Genomic DNA, 27,478 nt, shown 5'->3' with positions numbered 1-27,478 from the left:
AAGGTCATTTTCACGACATATTCGAGTTGTCAACTCTTTTTGTTATAAAACTATACTAGAATTTGTGATAGGTGATTTTCATATATTAAAACATTAGTTTTGGCAAAAAAAACAACTGTTACTTTGATCCTATATTGAAGTATGTCACTTTCAATTCTTAAAGCGGTGAGTTTTAAGCTCCCCCATCTCAGGAGACAGAACAATAGGGGAATTATGAAATGCAAGTTGAAATATCGGGAGGCTCCCACCGAAAGCAAAAACGCTAACACCTATGTGGGTGAATTTATTTCAATCTTTTCCACATTCATATACTACTATTTGTAGTAATAATTTCTAATGAAAAAGTGTCATTTGTTATTTTTCTTATTTATATATTTTAAAACTTCGCTCATGTCAAAGGAACAGTTGATTTCTGCAAAAAAAGATGGTATCAAGTTTATCAACAATTATTTGTGCATGTTAGTGCTGAATATGTTTTATCTTATTGTACCCCGAAAGCATTGAACATAGCAGTGATATGTATATCTATCTGTGTTAAACAGAAGAAACGCCAGTGATCTTGATGACATACACGCAGTGCTACCGTGTATTTGGGGAGCGAACATGCAGTTCAACATACATAATGCATTTATTTTCTCATCTCTGTGGACATACTTTTGATAATACCGAACATTATATTTTATAAATTATTGTGTTTTTAATTCTAGCAATACTTGTTGAAAAACACTATCTTACGGAACGGGAGATAACATTATATGTTATTATTCCAGTAATGTAGCAGATCTAGGCATGGTAAGCTTCGTGCGGAAAATAACTTTAGCGGCTTTATATCTAGCAAATCATTGCTTACTTCGATAGTTGCCTCCAGACCGCGCACGCGTGAGTAATCGAGGGTCTGATGACAGAATTCCACTGGGCATCTCCAAAGTTTATTCGATTAAAGTTACCGTGCTTTTCTAACACAGGGGCCATGTAGTTTATCTGTCCATGATCCTTCTCTTTCAGAAAGGTATTGACGAGGTACATTTTGTATTTGGATTAACCTTAACATTTCAGTTTTTGGAAATTTTTTTACGATATTTGGAAGAGAGTCTGAGATTCTTTTATTTTCTCGTCCATTCCCGGGCTTTGCCCAATTTTGACATTTTAAGTGTTTTCGAGAGAGATTCCTTTGTGAATATGACAGAGAGTGAATAAATATTACCATTTTCTTTTACAAACATAGAGACATATTTCTTGAAATTGTGATCAACGGCTGAGTCTGATCCTAATAAACCAGAGTGTCTACCTAAGCCGCTATTCATTATACCACGTTCTGATTTATTATTAGGGTCGATTATAAGAAGAATCTTTTTTGTTCAGGAGGACTTTTCAAAAGATTCCAGAGAGCCTTACTTTTATTTCGATTAGAACGACCATTTTTGTCAATAAGTTTTATTTTAGTTTGAAATTCCGTTTGCTTGATCTCGTTTTGCAGTTTTTCCTTACAATTCTGATAAAGTTCGGACATTTTTTTTTCTTGGGGCTGGGACTTTTTGTTAATATTTTGTAGCTCATTTGTCTCTTGCCCCGTCCCAACAGCTACGATAATTTTTAACTTTGGAAATTTTCCGTATTTACGAATCGACGGCACTGGTATGCATGGATGAATTGCAAAAACGGTTTTGCTGACAATCTTAGTACTCATTGTACTACATATTGTGCAAAATCAACACTTATTTGATTTTTTTCAGGACCGAATATAAAGCATTGTCTTTGTGCTACCTAGATATTAGGCAAGCGTCCATACCCGCTTTATGTCTTTGTTGTTTTAATGATACCAATGCAAATTTCTATCTAAACAAGGGTTTGAATAAATATAATACATTTTTAATTCATATTGATTATGGTAACAGACATGTACGCAGTCTTTCGCTTAACCATTGTATTAAGGTAGATCATACCAAATACTTAAAGTAGATATATTTCCCTGATTTTTTTCGAAAACGAACTTAGAGAAACAAACTGTAAATTTTAATATTGAAATTAAACATAGGTGACCAAACTTATATCGAGATAATTGATAACCATAAAAATAGAGTCTATCCGTATCTTTTGTACAAATTCTGTGGGGAGTCTACACATTTCCGTTTACTATAAAACAAACTGGAAGATAATACAATGAATAATTATATGACGTTTCATACTTGAATAAGAAAAATGATCGAACTTTTTTCTTGTAATATTTTAAAAAAAATTATAAACCCATTACATTTCTATTGAACATTTTTCCGACAAATATCCCCCCTTTAAAGAAGGCTTTTTTAAATAAATGTGTAATTAATAAGACAATTCTTGTGCATATTTTTTGCAAGATGACAGAAAAGAATGGTCTGTGTAGTAAATATGATCTATCTTAAAATGCCATTGTCCTTTAAACAAACGAATCGAGTAAAATTTGTATTTTCGGTCTTTATAAATTCACCTCTCTCCCTTTGTCACTGACATGAGGTTCTTGGTTACATGCTAACATCCGAATTAAACTTATTGAAAGATTGATCTCAGGGGATGTATTGTTTCGCAATTTAACGCGTACATTCTAAATGAATTTACTTTTCAGCTATTTAAAATTATTTACACAGAAATAACTAGTGAAGAAATGTCTAAATCGATTGATTAATTGATAACAATAAAAATGATAAATGGTTTAAACGGCTAAAACAACAGTTTTATGGATTTACCTAAACAACCAATGTACTTTTGAAGAGTTACTTAAGAAAATATACATGTATATGATAATAATGTGTATTGCATATAGATAGTTTTAAATTGTAATTATAATTGATGTTGACTAAATATATTTGATTGATAATCTAATGTATTAGAAAGGGACGTTTCTCTGAAAAAGTGACAGGTTTGATGAATACTATGATGAACTCGAATAATCTGTTCCCCAAAGGCTTCCGTGGTTTAATTTGCGTAACTCAAAGAATTGTCCAGCCAAGAATACGTCCCGTCATACGGTAGAAAATTATAATTAGCTATGTGTTAAAATAGGGAGATGGTGAGAAGATGAGCACATCTTTCCGATACTTGAATTAGTATTTTTATTAACACTTAATAAGTTTCTTGATGATCCTAGTGTAAACTTTTTCCTTGAGTTCACCAGGGAAAATGATTAAATGATTTATATCTAATTTGATGTTATTATATTTTTATGTTGAAATGCAAAAGGGTAAATATATTTTAGATGCAAATTAAATTACGTACATTATAATTATACTAGTATATTTCATTTAGTCAAATACTGTCAATTGTTTTGCATTGAACTCCCCTTTTGGATCGAGGTTTACATTGTAATCATGACTTGTGTGCACTGCCCATTTGCATATTTCACTGCAAGTAATGATATTTTGCAAACTTAGTCTAAATGGGTTTTGGTCATTATATGTGGTGGTTTCAAATTCTGCTGTAAACATAATCTGTGTGCGAACGATGATTACTTTTCCCAATATATGTTGATATTTAATCTCGTATAGATATTTCATTGGTTGCCCTATTCAAGCGATCTTGCGGTTGCCGAATATTTCACAATCTGCGATATGGTATCCAGCATACATTAGTAAGTGTGATTGCAATATGCCATGGTCTTATGTAAATGTGAATCTTTGCATATAACATATGTTCAAAAAATTTTTGCTATTCATTTCGCTACAGTTATTAACAATATGTAACTATATATAGCTATATAATATTGCATTGAAATACGATTTCCAATATGAAATGCAGTGGCTCTTTTGCCACCTATACTTATTATTTTTTTTTATTTCAGCATCTGAGATCATTTAAAGTTGTAAATATATTCATGGTGCAAAAAAAGAAACAACAAAAATCTTGTAATAAAATGCAAAGCTTCTGACAAAAAAAAAAATAATCAAAACCAGTCAACACCTTTATGGCGACGTACTATGAAAAAAACTGAAAAAAGCAAGGATTTTTCACTTCAGTTTTACGAAGCAAAAAAAAAAAAACAAATAGACAAACAAATGAAAAGAAGAGCAAAACCAAAAAAAAAAAAAACAAACAAACAAACAGACAAACAAACAAACCAACAAAAACACAAAAACAAAACAGAAAATAAGGAATGGAATAAAAACACTTTGCCCTTACCCAAACTCCACAAAAAGTAGTTCATTTTAAGGAAATTAAAACCTGACAATTTAAATCATATTTTCGCCTTTCAATGTTACCAAAATTGTCGTAATGAATGATTCAAAAACAAGACATTTAATTTAACTAAGCGAAATCAAACGTTTTGCGACCTAGATACTTAGGTTTCTGAACACGTTTGTTACCCTTATCTTTTCAATATATCACTGTGAAAGTCTACATAAATAAAGGTTTAAATAAATAAAATGCGTTTCATATCGCTATTTAATGATAGAAGACATGCATAAATCTTAAGATAAACAAGCTATAATTTCAACCCTGTATTTGAAATAGAGTGTCCTTTTAAAGAATTACGTAAAATTTATCAGTTGGTAGTTACAGTGAATAAAATATGCTTCTTTATTTATTTTAACACAACAATAATATTTCTCTGTTTTTGTTTTTCAATTAAATTGCTTATATTTTGTATTGCATCTTTTTGAAATCAAATGCACAACAAAGGTTAGAATGAAATACTAATATCACTGAGTTATAAAATTCGTAGTCATTTTTCTCATTTTGTTTTTACTTTATTACTTTATTACTTTTTGTGGCTATTTCGTTAAGCCTCGTAAGACGTTTGAGTTAAAAGACACCTATCCAGGCAGAAAGTTAAATAAGAACCCTTTTCCAGAACCGATTATTTAAATGTGTTGTTTTGCAGACAATTTGTCAATAAACACCATCTCATGTATTCAAACTGTGATATAAAGAGTACCATATACTCCTTAATGTATACATTTCTTCAATTATTTCCTTTTCATAATCAGAAGAAGAGGACATATAAAGAAATAAAGCGATAAATCAGTGAAAGTGTTCATTCATCAGTGTTGACATACAATTATTACCGCATATGGACTTTCAATGTCGCCATTCTAGTTCAAGATATCACTTTTTCAGTAGCAGTCATATTGACAAATTGGCAAACTTGCATACAATGGTAACACACATGACAAGAAATCACCAAACAAACAAAAAGAACAAAAAAAAGAACAAAAACAAAACAAAACAAAACAAAAACAAAAACAAAAGGCACTAAAGTAACAAACAATTAAAGTGAATTCTGGTGCTCTCGAAGGTTAGGATATTAAGACTTCTTGGAAGATACGAGGTCGTGTTGTTTGTTGAATGTCAAGTCTGATGAGTAGAAAAGGCATCTATGACAGTATGAGGGCACATATAACCGACAGCAAGAAAGAACAGAAAAGACAAATTTATAAACGTACACACATAGTTGAGCAAAACGACCTCCACAAAAAATCCGGTGGTGAACTCAAACGCTCACTTAGGGTGCAGTTCCTTCTCCATTACTCTGATATTTTTGTATTGTATTTGATATCATTTTACTCGTGTTTCGTAAAGTCAACTAGAATCAAAACAAACAATTTTGCAATCTGGACACCCAAACAAAAATTTAATTAATGGCACACAATTATGTGAATTAAGCTGCAAGTAGGGAAGTGGCATTTAAATGCATCAAATTCAAGAATGAAAACGATAATATTCGTCTGGTTTATGTACAATTGGTACTAAATAATTTCACTGAAGTAGTTTTTTTCTCGTTCAGATTGCAAGCCATTTGATTTTGATTTTAGTTTTAAATAAGTTAAAAATTATGAATGATTTTGTTTTTAAAACATTCTTTCAAATTTGTTATTAATTTTTGTTTACTTCAGCAAATGATTACCTATTACCAAAATGTACAGAAAGTAGAAATGTAAAATTATTTTTTTTATAATGGAACAAGATATGATAAAGAAAAAACATGTTTAAGCTTCTGTATATCATAAACTTCAATATACGACTTACAGATTTATATGTCGTGCTAAGTTAATGATTATATATACTTAAAATTAGTTTACCTTATGCGTAGACGAAAACACTATTCGAAGCTTCAGCTTAAAAAAAGCTTTTTAAAATGCCGTTTAACATGTAAAACTCCTTTAGAGATAACAGTGTCATTTCTTGTCAGGGGTTATCTGTATAAATATAAAAGTTTGCTAATTGACACACTTCCGCATATCCTGGCTTGATCTTTAATCAACTTTCCAACGTGGTGCTATTGCTGCGGCCTTTAAATGTAAAACACGATAGAAATAAAGTAGAACAGTCATATACCTGGTATACAAACAACCACCTTTATAAATAGAAAATGTGTTAGAACCATTGTCCATCATTAATTATAACCATCATCATCATTATATATATATAGTCGCAGAATGTGACGACTCTATTCGCTACACTGCTACATTGGATCAAATTGATACAGGGAAGATAACGTAAACTTATAGAAGGGTCTGAAAAATTCCTAACGATGTTAGAACTGTCAAATTTGCGAAGCAAATTGTTGGTCGTTCCCTCCGCGGGACTCGAACTCGTACCGCTGTGACAACTATGGCAACACCGCCTGCACTAAGTCCAGCGCCCTAGTCCACTCGGCCAGCAAGGCTATATAAAAATATAGCTTTCGCTGACCGGGTCATTCCTCCTCGTAGGATTAATCTAGGGTTGTAACTAAGTACACGATGTATTTATGCTTTCGAATGGTTACAGATTATGAAGGTATACAAGTTATATATATGCTGTTGAAAGGTTTGATTTATCTATACGATTACTTAAAGTAATCAAAGGAACTAAGATGCTAGCTGAAACCGAATGAATGTAATCCAGTGACAAAGACCAGACATATAAAGAGATACCCTCAATAAAAACATAGAATAACCAAAATAATAAGAACAAAGCAACAAAAGTAAATGAACAGCTCGGACTTCGCTAAGAACTGATAACAATGACCTTGCGCTGCGTTAGGATCAGAATCCTCCTATTTTCTGAAAGCACCCGTCAAGTTACTTATAAAAAGTCACATTCGGCTGGGGTAGACGAAACAGGAAAAGTATGACACGTTGAACAAAACGGTTCTCATAGTTCAGATGGATCCATGATCCATTTGACGACCATAAAACGTTTGTATTGATGACTTCAATCTTGAAGCAACAATACCCTGTTCCAAAAGACTACTTGTAAGAAGTCTAGAATGGTAAAAAATGTCAACGGCAAGCTATGTCATAATGTATGGGTTGTGATATGAAAACTCCATACTCATGTGCCGAACGAATGTTGCTAAAGATGAAACATGATTTCAAAAATAAAGAAACAAAACAAAAGAGAATACCTTTATGAGGACAAAATACACATTTGCTGACCAAACAAATTTCAGAATATAAGAATATTATATTCAATGCTTAAGTAAACATGTCCTAACATGCTAAAGTTGAGATAGTGGGAAAAACAAAAGATATACTGAGTCCGTCTATCTACTATTACAGTTGATTTAGTTTGTATTTACCTTTGATCAATTCTTTAAGTATTTCATTGTATAATTCGATTATTGTATTGAATTTGGCCGATGTGTTTCATAATGCATTAGGTAAGTCCAAATACTTTAACCCATTATTTAAACAAATATAAAGTTTAACTATGCAATATCGGAATTCAACGCCAGCTGAATACTGGAGAAGTTACGAAACATTCGTTATGCATTTATCTGTGGCCAAAAACTACTGTGAAGGTCTGTAAAAACATGGGTAAGTAAAAAGAACCGGAATGTAACATTTTTGTGTGATAAAACATGATTAATCTTCAATTGAATTAACAAAGAGCGTTTATACATGATCCCTTCCCATAACAAAATAAATTTCATTTTTTTGTGTTGGATTGAGCAAAACACGTGACCGTGTCTGTGTAACTTATCTCATTTTTGGTATATATAGGAATGAATCATTTTGACAGCATAAGAAAGTTTATTAAGTATGTATTAAAGATTTTGATGCGTCTACTTGTTCATCAAATGAAAACTTTTCAAAAAAACGTTTTTATCAAGAGGTTAATTTTATAGCGAATACATAAAAAAGAAATATCAAGTCTTAGAGTTAAAAATACATTACAAACAAAAACGTTTTTGCCAATATCTAACTTTAAAATGTTACTCATTGCATCTCTCTGTAAAAACCAAAAATAAGTTAAAATTATTCAAATGATTTCTGGAAGATGATACATTCGTTTCTGCTTCAAATATCAACAAACTAAGACCAAAGAATACGAAACAGAAGGATACAAAGGACATTGCAAAAACGTGAAAACAGGATGCAGAAACAAGTTACATACATCGTGTTCAATGGAAAGATAAATAAGGCAGCGTACAAAAAAAAATGAACACTTTTCATATGAGCGTCAACAGAAAAAGAATATAAAAAAAATATGTGAGTGATGGCTACCTTATGAATACCCCGCTTCAATTCACGATATCAGAAACATAAAAAAGTCCTTGTTGAACAGGACGTTGTCGAATTATCCTGAAAATATATCCCATCTTATGGCATACCTACAGAAAAAATTCGAAGGTCTTAAATTTTCAAAAGGCGGTGATGTGATGAGTAGTTGCTATGAAAAGAGAGTGAGAAAATCTCAGTAAATAGGAAGTTATTGTTAATTTATTTCTAAAATTGATCCCACCATAAAGAGAGTATGAAAACTTTAGGCTACTAAGATGAATAGCAGAAAAAATGTCGGAAAGAGTATATTAGAGATATACAGACACACAGACAAAACATTAAACGGCCTATTTTTTAAAGCGGCGGTATAAAAACCAAACAAACAAAATCTGAAAGTGACATCGGGTACGCTGGAAGATTCAAAATTTTTCAGCGGCAATCACATTGCAACTAAGAATAATCCGAAACGCTGGGTCAGTTGCATTGCAGGTAAAGTTAAACAAATCTTACTTAAATATATTGTGTCGTATGTGATATCACTCCTACACATTGGTAAAAAAAATTGTGATGACGACCTTAACACTTTTTAAACAGTGGTTAATTGTACTATGCGATAACAAAAAACAAAAACAAAAAAAACAAAATAGGAATAGATATGGGATGCCTGAAGCAGATCTCAAAATTATTTTTTGTAAAACTAAATTGGATATATCTTTTCTTTGGAGACCAAAAAAAAAAAACACACAAACAAAAAACAAAAAAAACAAAAACAAAAAAAAGAACAAAACAGAAAACAAAACAAAAACAAAACAAAAACAAAACAAAAAACAAACAAAAACAAAAAACTCTACGTTCTTTCATTAAAGTTTGACATGCGATATAAATATTTAAAAAAAAATCCGTTGGATTTTAAACTACTCCACTGATAACAGGGTAGATATTAAAGACACTGGCATTTCTGACGATTATTCTATACGAACTGTATTAATATTAAATACTCTCACTGCTGCGTAGTATGACATATCTCAATAAACCAACAAACGTGCCATTGCTTCGATTGTACAACAGGAAATACAATGGAAAAGTAATAAACCTTTTATTTAGAAGGTACCTATTCAAAATTAATATCGTTGTTTTATCTGTACGTTTGTTTTACAAAAGTCAAAAGCGAAAACTAAGACCATTATTTAAATAATACTTTGTATCATTATCAGTTAGGAATGTTTTAACAGTAAATTTGTCTAACATGCTTCCAAAAGACTAGAAAATCAAAGAATGAGGGTCCATAAGGTCTTTTTCTGCTGCCTACTAAAATAATTGTGGGAAATTTTATTATCAATTCCAAAGAAAACTCAATAATAAATTTAATTCGTATCATATTTTAAATTTTATGCAAATGGTTTGCAATTTAAACAAGAGGCTCCCAGGAATCGCTCCCTGGTTAAATATTTGCCTTTCAAGAGCAATAATTCTAACAAGAAGTTGTCCGACAATTAAATCGAAACGGTCATTTTGTGCAGGATACTCTAAGGAACAGTCATTTTAAGTTTCATGCAAATCTATTTAGTAGTTTCAGAGGAGAAGATGTTTGAAGAAATTGTTGACGACAACGACGACGCCAAGTGATGGCAATAGCTCACAGCCTACGGCCTGGTGAGCTAAACAAAAATACCAACTTTCATTGAACTTTGTATCGTAGTTTCTGATGTGAAGATTTTTTAATGTAATAACAGCAAAGACAACAAAAACCGTCCAAAAAAGGTCAATAACTCCGACATTGGTCTACAGATTTTCACCAAACTTTGACCACAGATCTCATCATGCTGAATACTTTTAACCATGTCAGAATTTGGCTTAACCTAACAGTTTCGGAGATATATGCAAATATCTGCTTTCTGACACCTATTTTCTATTTTTAGTAACGGTGGCCATATTTTTCAACCGATCAAAAATCCAAACGGTCATTTGGTGCAGGATACTCTAAGCAACTTGTATCAGAATAAGATCCAGCGTTAACCAAAAACACACTGAAACTGAAAGTGTGCAGTTATTCATTCATTCTGCAGGACAAAAGATTGTTTTGGTTAATGCTGGATCTCTTTGTCCATTAAGTAAAAACCTCTGAAAAGTCACGTTTAAAATCGCTTCAATAATGACTAAGGCCAACTTTACATGTACATGTATCATGTGATCTAGCTACTTGTTACATAATTAAACACCTAACAACCCGTCTAGTTACACTGTAGCAAGTGGAGTAGATATAGTAATCAGAGTTTTGGTGCCAAAGAATTCCAATATTTTTTTATAAACAAAATAAAGTCTTAAATAATATATACTTCGATCAGATGTCGATTTTGATTTACACTGCCGTGAACATTCATACATGTATATTGTACGTACATGCCCTACCTTCGAACCACGTCACTGTATCTTCAGTTGAATCAACTGTTTGATTTAGTATCCGTATAAATATCCTTAATTTTCTACTTCATGATTGACCTTTGCGTTGACTATAATACAAATAATGAGAGGCTTCAAATAACCTCGTATGAGCTTTAAAGAACTTCCATTTGATTGCATGGGGTATGAAATTAAATTTGATATAAAAAGGCTGGATTGGAATTTTAAAGAAAAATAAAAGGCAGTGCAACTGATAAGAAAAAAATAAAAAGACAGGTTAGTTTTTGTTGAAAGGATCAAGGCTCTGGGTATTTTTTTGATGAAAGAATTAAGACATGTCTTATATATCTAACAATGTTAAGACTGCCTTCTCAATTCGAAAAAAAAATATGTACAATAAATACATGTACATGTGCAATGTACACATATCAAACATGTCCCCACGTTTGTTCCAGTTTAGTGCAAAACATATATTTTGTGCATTTTTGTGCGTATCAAATCATGTTGTTTGTTTTCATAGTTTACAATATAAAATTTCATTCATATTCAGTGTACACCTTTCTGAACATAAGCCAAATAATTTTTAAAAACTGACCCAGATGAATTACTTTGTCGGTTCCCATGTTTCATGAGGTGCATGGATGTGCATGTAAATTTTAAATGGTCATGTGTCAATAGCTGTTCTTAATAACCTACTTGTAGTTTAAGTATTATTATAACAGTTCTAATCTAACATTGATGCCAAGCGGTCCTGCCATGCTAATTGTTATCAACAGTTCAGCTTAAAGTTTCGTCTTTTTGAATATTTTGATGCAAATATTAGTCTATATATTTTGTGTTTAACGAAGTTATCCTTTAAGTCAGTAAACTGCATCCTGTCTTACAATTGCATTCAAAACATGTTTTTCGCACTTTCTGTAAATCTTAAAAAGAAAGACAATTGCGCCCATGGTGGTGGATTTGGAGAGGGATGCGACAATGCAAAAGCATGACCTGGCTGCGAATTATTTTAGGTGTTGTGGTAAGAATATCCATGTGAAATTCAAATGAAAATAGTTCTTGAAACTGCATTTTAGAAATGATAAGCTTAATTGCATTTGATCAGAAATGTGAATCACCAGAAAGAACAAGATCAACCCTTATAATTTTCTAAAAGAGTGAAATTTGACGGAGTGTCAATTTCACCACATATTCGAGTTGTCAACTCTTTTTGTTATAAAACTATACTAAAATTTGTGATAGGTGATATTCATACATTAAAACATTACTTTTGGCAAAAAACCAAAAAAAAAAAAACTGTTATTTTGATCCTAAATTGAAGAAATTCATAAAGCGGCGAGTTTTGAGCTCCCTCCTCCGGGAGACAGAACAGTGGGAGATTACAAAATGCAAGTTGAAATATCGGGAGGCATCCGCCGAAAGCGAAGGCGCTAACACCTATTTGGGTGAATTTATTTCAATCTTTTCCGCATGTATTTACTACTATTCGTAAGAATAATTTCTAATGAAAAAGTGTCACATGTTATTTTTTCTTATTTATATAATTTGAAACTTCGCGTATATGAAAGGAATAGCTTATTTCTGCCAAAAAAGATGATATCAAGTTTATCGACAATTATCTGTACATGTGAGTGCTTAATATGTTTTACCTATTGTGGCCAGAAAACATTGAACACAGGAGGGATCTGTGTGTCTGTCTGTATGTAGTTAAACATAAGAAACGCCAATGATCTTGAAGATATATCATGCAGTGCTACCATGTAGTTGAGGAGGCAACATGCAGTTTAACATATATAATTCATTTATTCTATCCACTCTCTTTGGATGCAGTTTTCAGCGGAACATAATTTTGATGACACCGAATATTATATTGTATGTACTATTGTGTTTTTAATTCCAACAATACTTGTTGCAAAACACTATTTTACGGAACGGGAGAGCAAAATTATATGTTGCTTAAATCTTTTTTCATGCGTATGAGTAAATATATAAGTGCAAACATTCTTTACAAGGATAAGGACGTGACTACCAGCGTGAATACCCAACGATTATTTTTTCTTACATTTACGTCGGGTTATATGATGTATATATTAATGCCTCGTCTATTTGAAGCTTCAATGCTTTATTATGCACTGTCATTTATGCTACATACGACATTTCTTTGGGTGAATCCCAATTGTAAAAGAAAACATGAAATATTAACATTATGAGATGGTCGTGAAATTAAAATCACTTTAAAAATAAGGTGTTTTCGATATAGTCCACTCATCTAATATATCAACTATAAACACAGCAGATTCACACTAAACAGAAAAGAAACAAAATGTCTTACTTTGACATACGTCATTGACCAGGTCCTGCCACTTTATGTTATCATATATGTCTAACGAATAGCGTAAAACACTATATTTTGGTGTGTTTTTTTTTTCTCACTTTCTTCAACAAATTGAACAATGATATAAAATTATTTGTTTCTTTTATGAACGAAAAATTAATTTTATTTTCAGATTTCGTTAAAACAAAAACAAACAAAAAATAATAAAACATTTATGCTATATACGACATACGTCATTGACCAAGTCCCGCCACTTTATGTTATCATATAGTCTAACAAATAGCGTAAAACATTATATTTTGTTTTTTGTGTTTTTTGTTTTGTTTTTTTTTTGTGTCTTTTTTTGTCTTTTTTTTTCTCACTTTTTTCAACAAATACAAATTAAACATGAATATAAAATTGTTTGTTTCTTTTATGAACGAAAATTAATTTTATTTTTAGATTTCGTTAAAACAAAACCAAAAAATAAAAAATAAAACATTTGTTTTAATATTAGAAACAGACAATTTCATTTCTTCTAGTAGGCGTTACAGAGTTTTATTTCACTTCATCCTTTCACTATAATTAAAAATGCTGTTGGTTCTTATTTGCGTTCATAATTAACTGCTAAATGTGACAGACTCGTTTCATCGTAACCACCACCATCATCATCGTCATCACCGTCATATTTTTCTTCGCGGATGAAATCAAAAGTTCATACCGGAAGTGTTGGTAGTTGCCATGAGCAGAATCTATGATAGACAGAGGTCATTATTCAAAATAAAATTGGATACTCTATATTGGTCAATAAGGTAATGATTACCAGCGTAATTTTTGTTTCAATATCTGGATAACCTATCATTGTATCTTGCGTATTTGGTGAAATGATCTCTCTGCTTACTAAGCAAATGAGTAAAGAGACACCATTTTTGTTTGCTTGAACAACTGATATTTCTACGTGCCCGCATACAAGAAAAAGATAACGGTCAAAGTATTTTTGTTTGCCATTTTATTTGGTTTACTGCTTTGCTCTCACGTCAATTTGGGGGTGAAGGTCAAGACTATTGCTAGAATTCAGGATGTGTCATCAATATTATTGTTCGAACACATTTTGCTGACCCAAAAAAGAACGAGCGACAAAAGATTCACGTTGTTTTGCGAAACTTTGAAATGTATGTGTTTTTGATTTAATGAAAATCATTTTCGTAATAGCGGTACCTGTCAATCCCTATTGAAATACGATTTTCAATCTTAAACAAATGATAGTTATCAAGAAAAAAATTGTCAACCAAAAACACACTGAAACTGAAAGTGTGCAGTTATTCATTCATTCTGCAGGACAAAAGATTGTTTTGGTTAATGCTGGATCTCTTTGTCCATTAAGTAAAAACCTCTGAAAAGTCACGTTTAAAATCGCTTCAATAATGACTAAGGCCAACTTTACATGTACATGTATCATGTGATCTAGCTACTTGTTACATAATTAAACACCTAACAACCCGTCTAGTTACACCGTAGCAAGTGGAGTAGATATAGTAATCAGAGTTTTGGTGCCAAAGAATTCCAATATTTTTTTATAAACAAAATAAAGTCTTAAATAATATATACTTCGATCAGATGTCGATTTTGATTTACACTGCCGTGAACATTCATACATGTATATTGTACGTACATGCCCTACCTTCGAACCACGTCACTGTATCTTCAGTTGAATCAACTGTTTGATTTAGTATCCGTATAAATATCCTTAATTTTCTACTTCATGATTGACCTTTGCGTTGACTATAATACAAATAATGAGAGGCTTCAAATAACCTCGTATGAGCTTTAAAGAACTTCCATTTGATTGCATGGGGTATGAAATTAAATTTGATATAAAAAGGCTGGATTGGAATTTTAAAGAAAAATAAAAGGCAGTGCAACTGATAAGAAAAAAATAAAAAGACAGGTTAGTTTTTGTTGAAAGGATCAAGGCTCTGGGTATTTTTTTGATGAAAGAATTAAGACATGTCTTATATATCTAACAATGTTAAGACTGCTTTCTCAATTCGAAAAAAAAATATGTACAATAAATACATGTACATGTGCAATGTACACATATCAAACATGTCCCTACGTTTGTTCCAGTTTAGTGCAAAACATATATTTTGTGCATTTTTGTGCGTATCAAATCATGTTGTTTGTTTTCATAGTTTACAATATAAAATTTCATTCATATTCAGTGTACACCTTTCTGAACATAAGCCAAATAATTTTTAAAAACTGACCCAGATGAATTACTTTGTCGGTTCCCATGTTTCATGAGGTGCATGGATGTGCATGTAAATTTTAAATGGTCATGTGTCAATAGCTGTTCTTAATAACCTACTTGTAGTTTAAGTATTATTATAACAGTTCTAATCTAACATTGATGCCAAGCGGTCCTGCCATGCTAATTGTTATCAACAGTTCAGCTTAAAGTTTCGTCTTTTTGAATATTTTGATGCAAATATTAGTCTATATATTTTGTGTTTAACGAAGTTATCCTTTAAGTCAGTAAACTGCATCCTGTCTTACAATTGCATTCAAAACATGTTTTTCGCACTTTCTGTAAATCTTAAAAAGAAAGACAATTGCGCCCATGGTGGTGGATTTGGAGAGGGATGCGACAATGCAAAAGCATGACCTGGCTGCGAATTATTTTAGGTGTTGTGGTAAGAATATCCATGTGAAATTCAAATGAAAATAGTTCTTGAAACTGCATTTTAGAAATGATAAGCTTAATTGCATTTGATCAGAAATGTGAATCACCAGAAAGAACAAGATCAACCCTTATAATTTTCTAAAAGAGTGAAATTTGACGGAGTGTCAATTTCACCACATATTCGAGTTGTCAACTCTTTTTGTTATAAAACTATACTAAAATTTGTGATAGGTGATATTCATACATTAAAACATTACTTTTGGCAAAAAACCAAAAAAAAAAACTGTTATTTTGATCCTAAATTGAAGAAATTCATAAAACGGCGTGTTTTGAGCTCCCTCCTCCGGGAGACAGAACAGTGGGAGATTACAAAATGCAAGTTGAAATATCGGGAGGCATCCGCCGAAAGCGAAGGCGCTAACACCTATTTGGGTGAATTTATTTCAATCTTTTCCGCATGTATTTACTACTATTCGTAAGAATAATTTCTAATGAAAAAGTGTCACATGTTATTTTTTCTTATTTATATAATTTGAAACTTCGCGTATATGAAAGGAATAGCTTATTTCTGCCAGAAAAGATGATATCAAGTTTATCGACAATTATCTGTACATGTGAGTGCTTAATATGTTTTACCTATTGTGGCCAGAAAACATTGAACACAGGAGGGATCTGTGTGTCTGTCTGTATGTAGTTAAACATAAGAAACGCCAATGATCTTGAAGATATATCATGCAGTGCTACCATGTAGTTGAGGAGGCAACATGCAGTTTAACATATATAATTCATTTATTCTATCCACTCTCTTTGGATGCAGTTTTCAGCGGAACATAATTTTGATGACACCGAATATTATATTGTATGTACTATTGTGTTTTTAATTCCAACAATACTTGTTGCAAAACACTATTTTACGGAACGGGAGAGCAAAATTATATGTTGCTTAAATCTTTTTTCATGCGTATGAGTAAATATATAAGTGCAAACATTCTTTACAAGGATAAGGACGTGACTACCAGCGTGAATACCCAACGATTATTTTTTCTTACATTTACGTCGGGTTATATGATGTATATATTAATGCCTCGTCTATTTGAAGCTTCAATGCTTTATTATGCACTGTCATTTATGCTACATACGACATTTCTTTGGGTGAATCCCAATTGTAAAAGAAAACATGAAATATTAACATTATGAGATGGTCGTGAAATTAAAATCACTTTAAAAATAAGGTGTTTTCGATATAGTCCACTCATCTAATATATCAACTATAAACACAGCAGATTCACACTAAACAGAAAAGAAACAAAATGTCTTACTTTGACATACGTCATTGACCAGGTCCTGCCACTTTATGTTATCATATATGTCTAACGAATAGCGTAAAACATTATATTTTGGTGTGTTTTTTTTTCTCACTTTCTTCAACAAATTGAACAATGATATAAAATTGTTTGTTTCTTTTATGAACGAAAAATTAATTTTATTTTCAGATTTCGTTAAAACAAAAACAAACAAAAAATAATAAAACATTTATGCTATATACGACATACGTCATTGACCAAGTCCCGCCACTTTATGTTATCATATAGTCTAACAAATAGCGTAAAACATTATATTTTGTTTTTTGTGTTTTTTGTTTTGTTTTTTTTTTGTGTCTTTTTTTGTCTTTTTTTCTCTCACTTTTTTCAACAAATACAAATTAAACATGAATATAAAATTGTTTGTTTCTTTTATGAACGAAAATTAATTTTATTTTTAGATTTCGTTAAAACAAAACCAAAAAAAAAATAAAAATTTGTTTTAATATTAGAAACAGACAATTTCATTTCTTCTAGTAGGCGTTACAGAGTCTTATTTCACTTCATCCTTTCACTATAATTAAAAATGCGGTTGGTTCTTATTTGCGTTCATAATTAACTGCTAAATGTGACAGACTCGTTTCATCGTAACCACCACCATCATCATCGTCATCATCGTCATATTTTTCTTCGCGGATGAAATCAAAAGTTCATACCGGAAGTGTTGGTAGTTGCCATGAGCAGAATCTATGATAGACAGAGGTCATTATTCAAAATAAAATTGGATACTCTATATTGGTCAATAAGGTAATGATTACCAGCGTAATTTTTGTTTCAATATCTGGATAACCTATCATTGTATCTTGCGTATTTGGTGAAATGATCTCTCTGCTTACTAAGCAAATGAGTAAAGAGACACCATTTTTGTTTGCTTGAACAACTGATATTTCTATGTGCCCGCATACAAGAAAAAGATAACGGTCAAAGTATTTTTGTTTGCCATTTTATTTGGTTTACTGCTTTGCTCTCACGTCAATTTGGGGGTGAAGGTCAAGACTATTGCTAGAATTCAGGATGTGTCATCAATATTATTGTTCGAACACATTTTGCTGACCCAAAAAAAGAACGAGCGACAAAAGATTCACGTTGTTTTGCGAAACTTTGAAATGTATGTGTTTTTGATTTAATGAAAATCATTTTCGTAATAGCGGTACCTGTCAATCCCTATTGAAATACGATTTTCAATCTTAAACAAATGATAATTATCAAGAAAAAAATTGTCAACCAGATTAGATTGCAAATTACTATATTGTGTAATGCAAATAGAACATGGATTTTTTTAATGGTAAAATTTGTTAAAGTACCTAAAATGGAAGAGATTTCTTTCACACAAAATGTCCGTTTGTCCAACAGATTAGATTGCACAATCACTATATTATGTAATGCAAATCTACATAATAAAATAATGTATTGCTGCTCGGGCGTTAAATCCCAACAATCAATCAATCCATTTGTATATGAAATGCTAGCTATTTGAGGGAACATGCAAGTTCAGATCTAAAGCAGTTACAGTTACATTCTCGATATAAATTGATATATCCTATATCAAAAAATTGACCTTACGTTTCAATATCAGGCATGGTTGTACAAGGTCAGCATACGTGTGTGTATTGTCATTTAATGGCTAACAAACATGACATTGTTATAATTTTATAACACAAAACACAATCAGAAATATATTATCCTTTTTTTTAAATAAAATGGAAAATTCATACACTTAAAATTATCATCAACATCATCCAAAAAATCTCTTTCTTTTATTTTCAAGGAAACCATATAATAGTACAACGAATTGAAAATACTTAGAACTACCAAAGAAGTTTTTGTCTATTGAATATCAATTATTTTAGCCTTTTGTAGTTTTTTGTTTTTATTAAAAAAACACAAACAAACAAACAAATTGCTGTTGAGTTATTACCATACAAAAGATGTAAGGTTCTATTTACATATTTAAAATAAAAAAGAATATTCGTCGTTAGTGTTATGCATGAAATATAGGCATAATAAATAAGATGCGTCAGCAATGGGATGATTCAAATACGTCAAAATCTGGAAGCATGACCTAACGTGAATAGACGAAATAAAGATTATCAAAATACACAATAGATTACGCAAGAAAACTGAAAATGTTGTTTAAATCAATGATACATTTTATTACATATCACATTCTCGACTGAAAACCAATTGGACTGATATTTGTTTCTCGGTAGTGTTGTTGCCTCTTTGACATATTCACCATATTCATTCTCGTTATATATGGTTAAATATAAATTTCAAAATGATTCCAATATAACCACTGATGCTGATTAGAAAAACAAAACTTACATATGTAAACCAGTTAAAATAAAGGCACTCGGAATTACAAAATGGTTAGTTATCGAAATGAAGTTTTGTTGTTACGTAGATATGGTTATAAAGTGAAAAAGTTTGTTTAAGGTTGTCCTAGACTCCTTGTCCTTAGTTAAATCACAAATTAGCATACGCATGTGGCCTTTCCCTGTTAATGACAATTTTTACCAGTTCAATTATGATTGTCTTAATAATTTTCACAATAGCGGAAGTCGTCATAACGGTAGTAAACACAGATTTAAGATATGATGTAAGAATCATAAGAGCCTGACAGGAAGTTATATCCAGCGGAACTTTCTAGGATTCTCATTTACAGCAGGCAAAAGACTAAGTAATTTGGAATTAGAAAAACAAATCTGAATGCTAGTTTCTGAACATATGAAAAAAATATACCATCAAACAAGACGGCAAATGTCTACTTGTATTTGGATCGTCATCGTTTAAAACTTCGTCCTTTTAAAAGTTAGACCTGCTTCTTAACAAAATATTATATTTTGTTAAAAATGTTCACAAAAGATTTCTTTTAATTATTATTAAGTTTCCAAACTTAATTCCGATTCCGATTTTTTTCTTTCAAAGTCCGTTCGTAATGAATCGTATTCATTCCCCTTTCGGAATCCCAAGCTTCAAGGATATTAGTTGATACAGTGCTGTGTCGTTCATGTCCGACCTGTACTGAACACAAAGAACCGTTTTACAAGGCAGATAACTGATACATTAAACAGTTTTTCTTATATGAGACATTTGCTGTTTTATAACACATGAAGATTCACAATTGATGGTTAGGAGAAGAACCCATGATAGGTTTAGTGTGGTGATATAGATAGCAACACAAAACAATCACACTTCACAAATATTATTAAAACTTGAAAGGCCACACAGATTTGAAGTCATCTTTGTAATTTTAAAGGGATGTATGATCACTTTGTTTTAAGAAATGTTAAGGGGGGAGCTGTCTATCAAATTTGTTCTCAGGAAACTGCACGACATCATTAAACTGAAACTGGATCTCACTCAGCGAGTTCTCTCTTTAACGTGCGTGTACTTGTTCCGTATATTTTCTTTTCTTAATCGCATCGTCGACTTTTAACCTGGAAAGGAAAAAAAAATATTCAAAGAAGATTGCAATATTACGCTTTTTTATAGACTTCTTAATGAAAAAGGTGTTTACGATATATCTTTCCACTTCAGCTCGATGCACACTTTCGTAAATTTAAGAGATGTCATTGGAAGTCACCAAATCAAATAGCTTATTTTGAAGGTCGACATAATCACTATTACAAAATGTAAACGTTTGTGGAAAATACAGAGTGTGTATTGTGTCAACTCTTCTGTATTAATTACCCAACATAATGAAAGCAAATGTAAATTGTCCCTATATTCGCAAACATAAATAGCAACAAGATAACTCTAACATTTCTTTTATACGAAAGCCTCGGCTGGAAGTATTTGCCTTTAAATCATGGTTCATCTATTTGTAGATAAGATATACACAAACAACATCAAAATCATAAAAAAGATATATTTCAATTTGTTGAAGCTTTGGTATTTTCGTAAATACTATATGTGTACATATTAATTAATTTTATCATTTTAAGTAAGCATGTTATATTTCAGCGAATAAGTAAAAGAACTACCTCTGATCCGCACATTTGACTTTATATAAGATAATGCAACTAACAATACAAAGTACCACAGCAAATGTACATAACACCGCAGCAACTGATACGTTCGAAGTTTTTTCTGCAAAACAAAAAGATTTACTGAAACTTATTCATATTAGTTTAGTGTTATAAGTCAAAAATGACTTTATAAAATTAACTTATAACCCAGTGATTTGTTTTATGGTATATGCAAAAACAAACACAAACTATACAAATGACGAACAGGAAATTATAAGACGGAGATAAAAATATTAAAAACGAGAAACTAACGCTTACATGAACTAGACTTGTTGTAAACATAAAATAACCTCACAGCCCATTGATATTTATGTATATAAGGACTTTAAAATTAATTTGATTTTCAAGATTTGAAATAAACACAAAGATTATTCTAATAAAACGCTTGAAAGAAGGTATACAGAAGTATTACAACAATGCTAGGCAAATAGATATTTGTACCCGGCTATCCAGAAATTTTGCATTTGACTGAAAGTTGTAACAAATAAACAACGCAACAACTATCGCTTTCAGATCCTTTAATCTCAGTTTCAGCCTCTTGACCTACACTTAGAGATCGATGGAAATGGAAAACTACTGACAAAACTATACGACAAAGGCGATGACATTTCCTTCCGTATTGTCAACTATCCTTTCAGCTGTGGCAACATCTCATCAGCACTTGTGTATGGAGTTTTCATGTCACAACTCATACGTTATGCCATAGATTGACGTAACTACTCAAACTTTCTGCATTCCATCTCACAATTAGGCCTCAGGGGCAGGTTTATGTTGATACTAGATTGAAGTCATCAAAACAGACATATCATGAACTCATGGATCGTTACGGTGTATCCAGCTGCATCATGAAAACCAATTTGTTCAACGAGTCATAGTTTTCATCTCTTCTTTTCTCTACCCAGCATGAGCAATACGGCGGGTGTTTCTGGAAAAGCAGAGAACGCTTAACCTTTCAGTGCATCTGATTCATGCTCCCGATTTTAGTGGAGTCCGAGTTGCTTATCTCATTTTGTGTCCAAGTATGTATTATCTTGGTTAATTTATGTTCTATGTTGTGTTTGTCTGTTTTCTCTGTTAGGGATTTGTTCCTAGTTGTCATGATTTTTCGTATATTGTCTCAAGCTGGAATGCAATTTTCACTTTCTGGTTTAAAGAATTAGACCATTTAGTCTATAAGAATCGATGAGTTAATTAATTAATTGTTGAATGTCATCTTATAAATTGATCTTACCCTTAATAGTCTGATCAGCATTATTCTGAGCATTATAATTTTCAACGCCAACTACAACTGCAGAAAATGCATTTTCAAGTACAACAGAAACAGATATATTATCGAGTATCACAAAAACAATAGCAATATCAGGTACAACTGACAAAACTACAACTCCATCTGCAAGAGTAATCAAGGGAACCAAGGTTATAGCGGTAATCAAAAGAATGTAATCCAGGGACAAAGACCAGACATGGAAAAAAGACATACACAAGAAAGAACATAAAGTAACTAAAATTATACATACAATGTAACACAAGCACATGAGCAACTCGGACTCCACTAAAAACACCCGCCGAGTTGTTGCTCATAAAAAGTCAAGTTCGGGGTAGACAAACAAGGAAAGGAAAAATATGTATCGCGCTAGATATCTAACAAATAGGCTTCTGGAACAGGGTTATCTTGCTACAAGATTGAAGTCATCACTACAGAAGTGTTATGGTCGTCATCATGAACTCGTGGATCGTTATGGTGTATCCATCTGCACCATGAAAACTGATTTATTCAACGGGCCATATTTTTCCTTTCCTCGTTTGTCTACCTCGAACTTGACTTTTTATGAGAAGCTCGATGGGTGTTTCTAAAACCTCAGAACTCAGAGGACGCTTACCTTACCGGTGCACCTAGTCCATGCTCCCAGTTTTAAGTGGAGTCAGAGTTTCTCATTTGCTTTTGTTACTTTGTATGTATATAATATATCTATTTATGTTGTACTTGAAAGTGTATTTTCTGCAGTTGTAGTTGGCATTGTTGTTTCACAAGTTGTACCTGATATTGTTAGTTTTTCTGAGGCACTCGATATTTTAGTTGCTTCAGTTGAACTTGATGTTCTAGGTTCTACAAATGTAGATGACGTTGTAGTTTTGTCAGTTGATATTGGTTGTGTTTCTGTGGTACTTGCTATTGAAGCTGAGAGGCACTTGATGTTATGGGTTCTGCAGATGGTGATTGTATTGTTGTTTTGTCAGGTATTCCTGAAATTGTTGGTGTTTCAGTGGTACTCGATAGAATAGTAGGTTCTGATATAACTAAATGTTAAGCACAAATATACTTTTTAAAACATTTTAACTGCTTCACTGCATCGTAAAATTCTTTATATAGTCGCCATAATTAAATTCCATATTTCCAGGCACAAAATACAGACACTGTATTGTAAAACAGACAAAAGTTATCAATCGTATTCAATCATCTCTATGATTTATGTAGGTCCAAATTTGTTCTGTTCCCTGTATACATTCTTATGTCATAAAATGAATTTTCGTTACAGTTATTACCAATCAAAAGGTACATATGTCGAATTAAGTCATTTCTAAGATATATCAAACTCTCCGTGGAACAGAAAAAACAAAGATGTTTCATAAATCATATTCATTATCTTTACGTAAAGGCTAAAACGAATGACTTTGTACATGTATCAACAAAATGACAACCGTTAAGACTTTGGTTGTTGTAATTATCAGCTTGAGTATGTAGTAGAATTCCAACTGCTCCATCATATGGAGATTTTATCTCACGATACACTTGTTTACACGAAATTGTGTTTCTCAGTAGTTATTACTTCAAAGCATCTTGGACAAAGTTATGTTGCCCCAGTGATAAGTTTTCCCCTTAACAATTATACGATGGTTACACCGACCTGATGGATAGTTACGTGGTGTCTCTTGACATGTATCGTTTATCCTTTTAATAACAGTGAAATCAGATTATGCGTGATAAAGCAACAATCAACAATCATGGATGCACAACTTTCTGTTGAATTTTGAAGATATCATTATGGCCCAGTATAAAAAAAAACATTTGTCGCCTGTTCATTTAAGAAACAGTAAGTTTATTACCACTTAATATTTAATATTACCTTTGATGTTGACTCAGATAAAAATAGGTACCGCAAGATTTACTGTTTTTTTATGACCATTCCACAAATGAATACTTTAAAATGGTGAATTAAATAACGGTTGCTCACTTTCGTTTGATGCTTCGACCTTTTAACGCCGTGATAAGAAGGACAATTATAACTGATCAGTTGATCCCAGTTATGCATTTACTGCCACAAATCGTTTTCCTAGAGTTTGTTTTTTCTCTTCTAAAACATATGTTCCAGTTTTCTGACAATTATAATGATCAGTTGATTCCAGTTATGCATTTACTGTTACCTAATAGAATGATCATTTTTATTTCAAAATATAGACAATATATTTTTTAAGTATACCATGGTCTGGTCTTCAACAAAGGGGGAATATTTTACTTACAAAGTACATTCTTTACTAGTCATAAAATCTTGCGAAATGCAAAAACAAAGTATAAGGGCAGAATATGATAATGCATTTTTGTTTCCTCGAACAATACTGGGAACATTCATCAGTAACATATCCTTCCTACAAAAGATATATATATATAAGTTATTGACGGTAACATATATGTTACTAGTAAAAATATTTTTCAACAAATATTAGCTTTGTCGAGTTACCATCTGTCTTGATACATTACAAGAAACCCGAAAAGTCTAGAACTATTAATGCTGAGAGCATATGTGATAAGGCGCATGCGCCTTATCAAACCATCCACATATCAACTTTATATATGTTGCTGGTCTTATATCAGACTATACAAAATATAATAAATACATTAACATAGACAATAAACTGTTACTGTCTTTATAATACAATAGTAGTCAACTTTTTTCAAATCAATGGCGTGTTTATTACACCCCCCCACAAATGATACTAATCGTGAATTAGTTAAGTTAACTTTTGTGGTCATATCTTTCTCCTAACTATCTTAAGTAGAATCAGACAATAGGCAAGCCCTTTTGCCAAATCTTTAAACATAGCCACAACAAACGTCGTCTACCAAGTTCCATTTTGATCCCTCAAGGATTTCCGATAACTCCTTCTGTCAAGCCAGTATATTTGAATACATAACAATTAAGTTTAGGAAAATAAGATAAAAAGAAGAAAACTAAAAAGTAAATCAACACCATTTCGATGACGATGTAAAAAGAAACGGTACAAATCAAATGTTCCCGACTTTTTTGGTATTTAAAATAAAAGCGTACTAATGAATTTTAGTACTTGACGTCTTCAACATAAAAAAAAAGCTGTTTTTACAACATCTGCGAGTAAACTGATGTCACGGAATCGTTTCTATTTACTTTCTAAAATTCGTACACAATAGGGAGGCTTTCGTATGAATATTTTATCCGGACGTGTTGGGCACATTATTTAAGAAGCCTAATATTTTGTTATATTGTTATAAGCTCTCATGCAACAACAGCCTTTAATGGTTTGAATATCGAAGTTGTTTACACATGTGAGAAATCGCCTGGAAAGAGAAAAAATAAATAATGGAAAACAAACGTTTTTTCAAGTGTTGTTAAATATATATATCTTGGCTCATTTGCACTCAGGTATTCTTGAAATGCATTGGTATATTACAAAAAAACTGTTTTGCTGACATGGTAAGTAATATTATTCAAAATCCATACTGATTTGACTTTCCCTTTTTGTATTACCTTGATATTAGAAAGTGGCATTACAAGCTCTATTTCGCTGCACCTGTGTATAATGAGCCTTTGAGCTTTAAATGTTCATCCTAGTTCATTGGCGCATCTTTGATTTATTTTTTTTTCCATTTATCAAAGGCTTGTCACAACCAGAATTAACTTTGGATGCTAAGGCCGACACGAGGCTGTGGTTAAAACTTGTACAATTTCAATAGGCGCTACTTCGAATTAAACATTATTGTTCATGGGAATAATTGATACGAAACTTTTAGAGGAACATATATCATTTCTAGAAATAGGTCCGGTACTGCTTGCTATGTGTTTTTGGTTTACATTTTTCAACAACGATTTGATGGTTACTGTCAATAACAAATTGTCCAAAGACATTTTGATAATGACATTTATTTGCTCTTACGTTCTCATCGCAAAGAAGGATAATATTCAGTTACTCAAATAAATAGTGCAAAATATGCAGTGTAGTTGCTGATGCAACATTATGTTTTCAGTGACGCTTTCAGAGCTTTTGGGCCTTCAGCCAACATGTTTTCAAAAGTGGTTCTTGCTGCCCTTTTGACACTGATATTGAATAACGTAGTCTATTTTGTAGTCTATGTTGATTCATAGTACACTAGCTCAAAATACGAACAATTTGTAGGGAAGAGGTTAATCGATATTCGAGATATTTAAGTGTAAGTTTGGACTAAAAAATATCTACCCTAAACAAAGTCATTAATTTGGTCTCAAAGGCTTTTCAGTTTGAATTAGCGTAACTCAATAATCAGGCCAAGAAAAAGACTCGTCATAGAGTAAATAATCATACTAAATTATGTGTTTAAAAAGGGGAAGATGCTGCATTATCCAGATAATACAAGGAACAATACGTTCTTCTGAAAGGACGGGACATAATTTTCCGATACTAGTAATGATAAGTTTGTAACACTTAACAACGTTTCTTGATGATCATGGTGTTAACTTTTCCGTGAAAGTTCATCAAGAAATTAATTGAATAAATGATATATGTCCCATCTGATGGTTGGGTATTGGATTTCGAAGTATAACATATCAAATGCTGTGACCATTTCGCGAAATAGTTGTTATTTTATCTAAGCATTTGAAATAAATGAAACAAAGAACTAATCAACTTAGATCATTCCAAATTTTTGATCTGAAGTTCATTTTACCAATTAAAAGTTTCGTTTCCCCCTTCGCCCTCTTTTTGGTTTTGAAGTTATAAGCTAAAATTAATCTTTTTTTGCATTTCAAAGCATTGTCCAGTAGCCATAAATCTAGTATGGTATTGTCTTACATCTTGGGATATCAAGTACTAGGTGAAATGAACAAAAAGCATTTGGTGGTATATACAACATGAAAAACTTAGTCATCTGAAATGCAAATTTCCTGCACATATTATACACAAAGCAACATGGAAATCTCAAGATGATTAAACATGCAACCACC

The 27,478-nt window shown here is 31.8% G+C and overlaps 1 protein-coding gene and 1 long non-coding RNA gene across 2 annotated transcripts in view; both read right to left on the bottom strand.

Moving 5' to 3' along the window:
- The window catches only part of LOC148611723 (uncharacterized), a 64,429-nt gene extending 58,145 nt beyond the window's left edge, over window positions 1–6,284 (bottom strand). The window contains exon 1 of the mRNA XM_088592552.1: window positions 6,051–6,284. The gene's annotated coding sequence lies outside the window, so the exon portion shown is untranslated. The remainder of the gene's footprint in view (window positions 1–6,050) is intronic.
- A 12,766-nt stretch (window positions 6,285–19,050) lies between these two features.
- Window positions 19,051–25,181, bottom strand: LOC148611722 (uncharacterized). Its single transcript, XR_015924176.1, has 3 exons — window positions 23,287–25,181; window positions 21,204–21,309; window positions 19,051–20,657 (listed from the first exon to the last, which is right to left on the bottom strand). It is a non-coding gene; the product is annotated as an uncharacterized LOC148611722 (long non-coding RNA).
- Window positions 25,182–27,478: the final 2,297 nt, after the last annotated feature.

This window comes from Perna viridis, chromosome 7 (assembly GCF_037379345.1).
Source record: "Perna viridis isolate PV_CMFRI_1.1 ecotype Kerala chromosome 7, ASM3737934v1, whole genome shotgun sequence".
Taxonomy (NCBI): Eukaryota; Metazoa; Mollusca; class Bivalvia; order Mytilida; family Mytilidae; genus Perna; species Perna viridis.
The sequence above is the reverse complement of the archived record's forward strand: the minus strand, read 5'-3'. Positions and strand labels throughout refer to the sequence as shown.